This window comes from Dioscorea cayenensis, chromosome 19, assembly GCF_009730915.1.
Source record: "Dioscorea cayenensis subsp. rotundata cultivar TDr96_F1 chromosome 19, TDr96_F1_v2_PseudoChromosome.rev07_lg8_w22 25.fasta, whole genome shotgun sequence".
NCBI classification, from domain to species: domain Eukaryota; kingdom Viridiplantae; phylum Streptophyta; class Magnoliopsida; order Dioscoreales; family Dioscoreaceae; genus Dioscorea; species Dioscorea cayenensis.
In genome coordinates this window covers 8,197,133-8,204,577 of record NC_052489.1, presented here as the reverse complement: position 1 = coordinate 8,204,577, position 7,445 = coordinate 8,197,133, and the positions used below count along the sequence as shown (strand labels likewise).

At 37.3% G+C, this 7,445-nt stretch overlaps 1 non-coding gene across 1 annotated transcript; it reads left to right on the top strand.

The window, feature by feature from the left end:
• Nucleotides 1-1,107: 1,107 nt before the first annotated feature.
• LOC120250854 lies at nucleotides 1,108-1,214 on the top strand. The gene has a single exon (XR_005533187.1). It is a non-coding gene; the product is annotated as a small nucleolar RNA R71 (small nucleolar RNA).
• Nucleotides 1,215-7,445: the final 6,231 nt, after the last annotated feature.

Sequence of the window (7,445 nt, the reverse complement as noted above, 5' to 3'; positions counted from 1 at the left end):
TGGACAGCGAAGTATCAATGAAGCCTCAGCTTTGTCATCCAAGTCTAGAATAACAAAATCTACTGGGAAGATGAATCGGTCCATCTTGAATAGAACATCTTTACCCATGGGGTGACAAACTGACAGATCGGCAAGTTTCAAAGTCATCTTTGTCGGTCTGAGCTCACTAAGTGCCAACTTTTGAAAAATGCTGTAAGGCATCAAATTAATATTAGCCCCCAAGATCAGCAAGTGCTATTTTCATTAAGTATACTCCCAATAGTATACGTGATGATGAAACCTCCCGGGTCTTTCTCCCTTTTGGGTATTTTGTTGGAGATGATGATGGAGCATTCTTCACTCAATGTAACAGTGGCTACCTCTTTTATCTTCCTCTTGTAAGTCAATAATTAATTGAGGAACTTGGCATAACAAGGCATTTAAATGAGGGCCTCAATAAATGGAACACTAATGTGTAAGGTCTTGAACATTTCAAGGAATTTCTTAAACTGCTCATACTGTTGATCTTTCTTCAATTTAGCCGAATAAGGTAGCTTAGGTTCGAAGCTAGGGATCTTGGTCTCATCCTTGATTTGTTCCCTCTCACTTTTCTAACCATTACCACCAAAGGATGTGTCCCTCACAATCACCACTTCAGGTTCAGGAGATGCGTTCTTGCACATTTGGGCTGGGGTAGATGTCAATTTCCTTCCATATCTCAAAGTGAATTCTTTTAGGGACTCGCAGGGGTTGACATCTATATTGCTTGGGACTGAACCAGGAGGACGTTCAGTAAGAGTCTTGACAAATTGTGCCACTTGATGTTCCAAGTTCTGCAATGATACTTATTGGTTCCTTAGCAATTAGTCATGTCCCATGAGACGACATCATTTGCTTAAATATATCTTGCTAACAAAGTTTTAAGAGTCTGCCCTTTTACTTCTTGGACTAGTTGTCAAGGTGGTGAAAGTCAAGGTTGTGATAGTCTAAACTACACTTGTGATCCTTGCCCCTGTTGTTTCATTTGGTTGTTTACTGGAAAGAGAACCCCCGGCTGTTGCATCCAACATCTGCTTGGTAGCCAAGTTCAAACCATTGTAAAAAATATGAATATACTTCCGCTCCACTATCCCATGTTAAGGACACTTCCTCAACAATTCCTTATACCTTTCCCATACCTCGTACAAAGTTACAGACTCCATCAATTGGAAATAAGATATATCATTTATGAGCATAATAATCTTTGCTGGAGGAAAATATCAAGTAAGAACTTTTTCAGCCAACTGTACCCACATAGTGATCGACACCTGTGACAAGGAACTTAGATATTTCTTGGCCCTTCCTCACACTTAGAATGGAAAGAGTTGAAGCCGAACTACATCCTCAAACAGATTTTTTGCTTTAAATGTGTCACAAATCTCCATGAAGTTCTTCAAATGTTCATACGGGTGCTCATCCTGAAATCTATTAAACAAGCATATCTACTTCATCATCTGTATGAAATTAGGTTTCAGCTTAAATTTATTCACCGTTATAGGAAGATAAACAATGCTAGACCCGGCTCCTCCAATTTTGGCCTAGCATAATCTGCAATATTTCTCTGTTGATTCCTAGCCATTGGTTTATTCTAATCTATCTTAATACTAATTTCTACGGAACTTATTTCTCTAAGATTTACTTGTCTTAACTTTCTATGCAATGTTCTTTCTAACTCCAGATAAGGACTTGCAAGTGGAGAAGAGGAACTTCCTCTGGTCATGCAAGAACACCTGTAGGATAATTTAGTAAACAACAAATCAAAAACAAAAGAAAAATAAAAAAATGCACGATAAACTGAAATTAAGAAAAATGGCTAAATTACTAGAAAGTAAAACTTTCTCAAGAGTCTCCAATCCCCGACAACGGTGCTAAAAACTTGATATGCTCTTGCGTAACTATAAGTGCATGGGTCATACAAGTAGTCAAGTGTACCCGAATGGGTTAGGTAGTAGAATCCACAAGGACTGGTAAAAGCTCTCAATACTTGTTCATTTCCTAATATCTAACTGATTCAAAAGTTTGGAATTACACTAATTAAAACTACTAAAAAAGAAGAAAAGGAGAAAGGAGAAAGAGACAAGGTTTTAGGTTACAGAGATAGCAATGGGAAGGGCAATGTCACAGACTAATCCCTTTGACGAATGTATTGACTATGCTATTGATTACACAAAAATTTTCATAACACAAGGTTTAATAATTCTAACATGTTAAATGTTTCAAAAGTGCAACCATAACCAACAATGTATAAGTAACAAGTATGAAACAAGAATTCAAGTTTGCATAAGTAATGTACGCAATCAATAACCATTTTAAAACATAAACAATTTAAAACCAATTATAGTTCCAAAATCATCCATTGCTTTAAATAACTCAATAAAACATGGTTTTAAAAATAAATAAGTCGATGATCGATCACGTAATAAATAGCCTTGATGAGTGCATTTTATATCATATTTTACATATCTCCAATGCACTCCTTTGCTTGTATTTTAGTGCACTTTATCTACAAATGATGCTATTCTAGGTATGTTTGTCTCTGTTGTAGGTTTTTAGTGCTCATAACACACATAGAGTGAAATCAGGGACAAAACCAGCTAATGAAGACAATTCTTCTAAGTATCCAAAGCGAGCACGGGTAGAGCAAAGGTGTGCCATCCCCCCAATGGTTTCCTCTATTTGGGATTTCATTGATTGTCAGCGAGAGCACGGGCAAAGTACAGGGGTGCTTTCTCCCTGTGGTTACTTCAGGAAAAAATGGTCCTATTCTTTCAGGGTAAACACGGTTCATGTGTTCCTTTCATGGGCATGCTCAAGCTAATCACGGGCGGAGCACGATCATACTTTCCCCATGATTCCCTTGGGATGGCACTTACCCTTTTCACTCAAAAGCTTCAAGAAGTGCATGGTCTAAGCACAATCATGGTTAGACCATGTTGAGCTTGAAAAGACCCTCTTAATGCCCAGACTTAGGGGTTCTCAACATCTCTTGTTTGGAATTTTTTTCTCCAGTGGAGGAATCTTCGAAGGAATGATGATCAACCGCCACCACTAGAGTGAAGGAGGCCAAGGGTGAGTTAGAGACGCCAGAGGAGTGGAGTTTTCCATTACATGGAGCTTTTGAAGTACATTTGATGATATTTTGAAAAGAGGGGGATGTCTTGATGTCTCCCTTCCTTATGCTTGTTATTCTCTCTCATTTGTATGAATTCATGAGGGGCTAACCATTCCACAGTGCCCCGGAATTGTGAACTATGTTGTTTTTGATACTTTGACCACTTGATTTTTAATGCCTATGGAGTTCTATTATTTTCTTGTGTTTATTCATGTGTTTGCATAACTTAGCATTCTTGATTTACATAAATGCTTGTATAAAAATTGGCATGTGTGGATTATCATAGTTGTGATTACCTAGTGCAGTTGCTAAACTTGGAGTGTATGAAGCAAATAGTTATACTTGCAGAATTTGGCGTATTTGATAGCCATAGATGCAACATTTCTCTTTAGTACCCACAAGTATCTTAGAATGTACCCTGCTAGGCATTAGACTCAAGTTAGTATCATAGATACTTAGGGATCATCTCGGGGCATTAACCTCTTGCTATCGACACTCAACCGTAGTCTACTTAGTTCTTCCTATTGGGTAATATCGCAAAAATCAAATAATATTAAAAGGGCATGTGGAAGCAATAATATATTTGCGATATATATTCTAATTGTTTTAATGAGCATCGTAATTTAATTAAAAGGCCTTGAAAATTAACTCTTAATGATTTTCTTTCTTTTGGTTCGCCGAGATTATCTCTTGGATTATCGTAGATCTCCTAGTGCCGAACGAAAGTTCCACGCCTCTAGATCACATGTTGGAATTAAGAGACAATCTCCTCTTCTTCTCCAAATAGCAGCTAGGGTTAGAGAGGAAGAGAGAGCTAGGGGACTTTCTCACTAGAGAATTAATTGAGATAAGTCTATAGTTGGAGAGGAGTCATATTTATAGAAACTTCATTAAACATGATAAACATTATTCAATTATGAGTTCTATTCAAAATATGAACCTTCATAATATGATTAACATCATTCAATTATGAAGTCCTATTCAAAATATGAACCTTCATAATATGATAAACATTACCATAGAAGTTCTATTAGAAATATGAGTCCTAATCTAACTAAAACCACTTTGATCTTTGAGTCCTCATAATTTTGATTATCCATTCGAATCCATTGAATTTAAATCAAAATTTAAACTTAAGACAAAAGCCCTAGACCAATTTACAATTTCACTCATCTCATGAAGTAAAATTGTAAATTAACAATTGTACCCATGTACTCAAAACGAGATTGATTCTTTATCCCTTTAAGCATGACTCCCTAGGTTCATTCTGATTGGTAATGGGAGGATACCAAAGGACGTGGGTGACACCTAGCCAGCCCCGTGGCCCCATGTTGTAGCCCAATTGAACACGAATAAGTAGATCATTACAAACCTTTCCGATTATGATTACCATATGTGTATAAACCTTTCGTTCTTGTATCCCCACCAAGTGAGAGCCATGGTAATTGTCAAACGTACTGAACTATATCACATGCAAATAACTATAGTGGGGTGAGATTACTAAACTACCATTAGTGTCCCACATGATTAGTTTAACTGCCTTGGCCAAGGTCTTCTAATCTCACATACTTATAGTCACATAGGATACTGACTCATTTACTTCCGAGAGAACAAATTCCTTCTTGGTGATCACTCACAACTGCTACCTGCTGACATAGTTGCACTTCAAGGTCAGCCTAACAACTCTAGTAACAGACTAGACGTCACAAGTACATTGTGATCATGATACCTCAGGTCTAAGGTCCACTCATATGATCATAACCAACAATCCCAATCATTGACTGTCAAAGAGTAAAACCCATGTGATTGGATTGATGCGAGTCATGTTCGAATACACCAATTCCCAATGATGCATTTGACATATGCTCCCACTATTCCATAGTGTTCAACTAGCACTCTTTGTCAAAGTATATGTCATACAAATCCATATGAACCTTTAATGCACAATTAAAGGTTCTCCGATTTGCGAACTATTTAAGTGTATAAGTACCAAACCTTCTAGTGCTCTCCTCTTTATTCCACAAAGAGTAGAAGGTTTAACTTAATACACATGAACTATGATATTCAAAACTAATCATAATGCCATCACAAGATTTATATGAACATCAAAATAAATGGTTATTTAATAAGAATAAGAATGTATAATACAAATGAAATGCATTAATACAAGTATCCTCGTTGACATTCGAGGGTATAATCCTAACACTTCCATCCTTCGTCCTTATTATTGTAGTAGTTTAGAACTTCATCACCCTTTTAGTTGAATAAACATTATATGATCAACTAGTACTAGATGTTTAGTACCTAACGTTCAACAACCCTACCATCTTGTGGGGTACCACTTTATTAATGGTAACGATCCATGCACTTGTTGAGAGTTCATCAAGTTTTTGTCACCACTGCCGAGGACTTGCAACTTTTAGGAAAATTAGAGTTCATCAAGTTTTTTGTCACCACACAAAATCCTAATGGAGGATGGCATCAAACCAAAGGTGCAACCTTAAAGGAGATTGAACCACAACATGATGGAAGTTGTCAAGAAGGAGGTGAAAAAACTGCTAGGTGTCGGGATAATCTATCCAGATTTAGATAGCCCTTGGGTCAGTCTGGTTCAGGTGGTACCCAAGAAAGGCTAAGCTTGATACAATCGAGAGACTTCCTCCGCTGTCCTCTACAAAAGTTGTCAGAAGCTTTCTTGGCCATGTTGGATTTTATCAAAAATTTATCATGGATTTCTCAAAGATATCAAAGCCCATGACACAACTCATGGAGAAGGATACACCCTTTGATTTTGACCAAGAATGCCTCACGGCTTCCCATTTACTGAGAGAAAGGTTGGTTCAGATACCCATTGTGAAAGCTCCTGAACGGGATTGGCCTTTTAAACTCATGTGTGATGCAAGTGATTGGGCAGTTAGAACAATTCTAGGGCAACAATGTCATAAGCAATTCCATCCAATCTTTTATGCAAGTAAAACTCTGACTCCTGTCTAAGAAAATTACACAATGACATAGAGAGAGAGAGTTGTTGGCCATTGTTTATGATTTTGATAAATTTTGATCATACTTAGTACTATCAAAGGTTGTACTGTACACAGATCATGCAGCGATTAGATAACTCCTTTCCAAGTCCAATACCAAGCCTTGATTAATTTGATGGATCATCCTTTTACAAGAGTTTGATTAAGAAATTCAGGATCCCGTCTTAAGCAAACAAAAAAATATGGCAATGAGCATAGAGCAATTAACAACGTGTTCCTAGAGGAACACCTATACTTTGTTTAAGAAATAATAGCCCCGACTGACAAATGCCCTTGGTGTGCTGACTTGGTGAACTACATTGTAGGTCAATTCATTCACTCACATTTCTCTTATCAACAAGTTTTTGTATGATGCCAAGCATTATTTTTGGGAAGATACATTTCTTTATAAACATTGTGCTGACCTAGTTGTGCAACATTGTTTCTCACAATTGAAGGGATGGGAAATTCTGAGACATTCTCATTCAAGGATAGTGGGAGGTCACTTTAGCGCTAATCGCACAGCCGAGAAGGTTCTTGAGGCCCCTTTTTTTGCTGACACTTTTCATGGACGCCTGAAAATTCATTGGAACCTGTGATTAGTGTCAAAGAAGTGGAAATCTTTCTGAACTTGATGAAATGAAACAAACTCCTATCCAACGGTGCGAAGTATTCGATGTTTAGGGAATAGATTTCATGTGATCATTCCCAAATTCCAACAAAAACAAATATGTGTTTAGATCCAATCTCCAAATTGGTGGAAGCACAAGCCTTACCCTCAAATGATTTAAGAGTAGTAGTTAAATTCTTAAAAAAGTTGTTCTCACAATTTGGTACCCCAAGGGCAATCATCAATGATCAAGGAACACACTTCTGCAACATTGAGTTTGAAAAGGCAATGAGGAAATATGGTGTCATCATCGCATTGGCACTGCTTACCATCCCCAAAGTAATGGTTAGGTTGAAGTTACAAATCAAGAATTGAAAAGAATTTTTGAAAAGATCTTACATCATGACAAGTGTGACTAGTCACAATGTTTAGATGACACCCTTTGGGCCTACAGAACAGTGTACAAAACCTCCATAGGACACACACCTTATAGGTTGGTTTATGGCAAGGCTTGTCATCTAACCCGTCAAGTTAGTGCATTAAGCCTGTTGGGCTATTTAACTGTTGAATTTTGAAGTGGAGGATACACACTGGAAACAGAAATTCCAAATGAATGAGTTAGAGGAACATAGAGAGAACACCTATTAGAAGGCATTTTTGTACAAGGTAAAAGTGAAAAGGATTC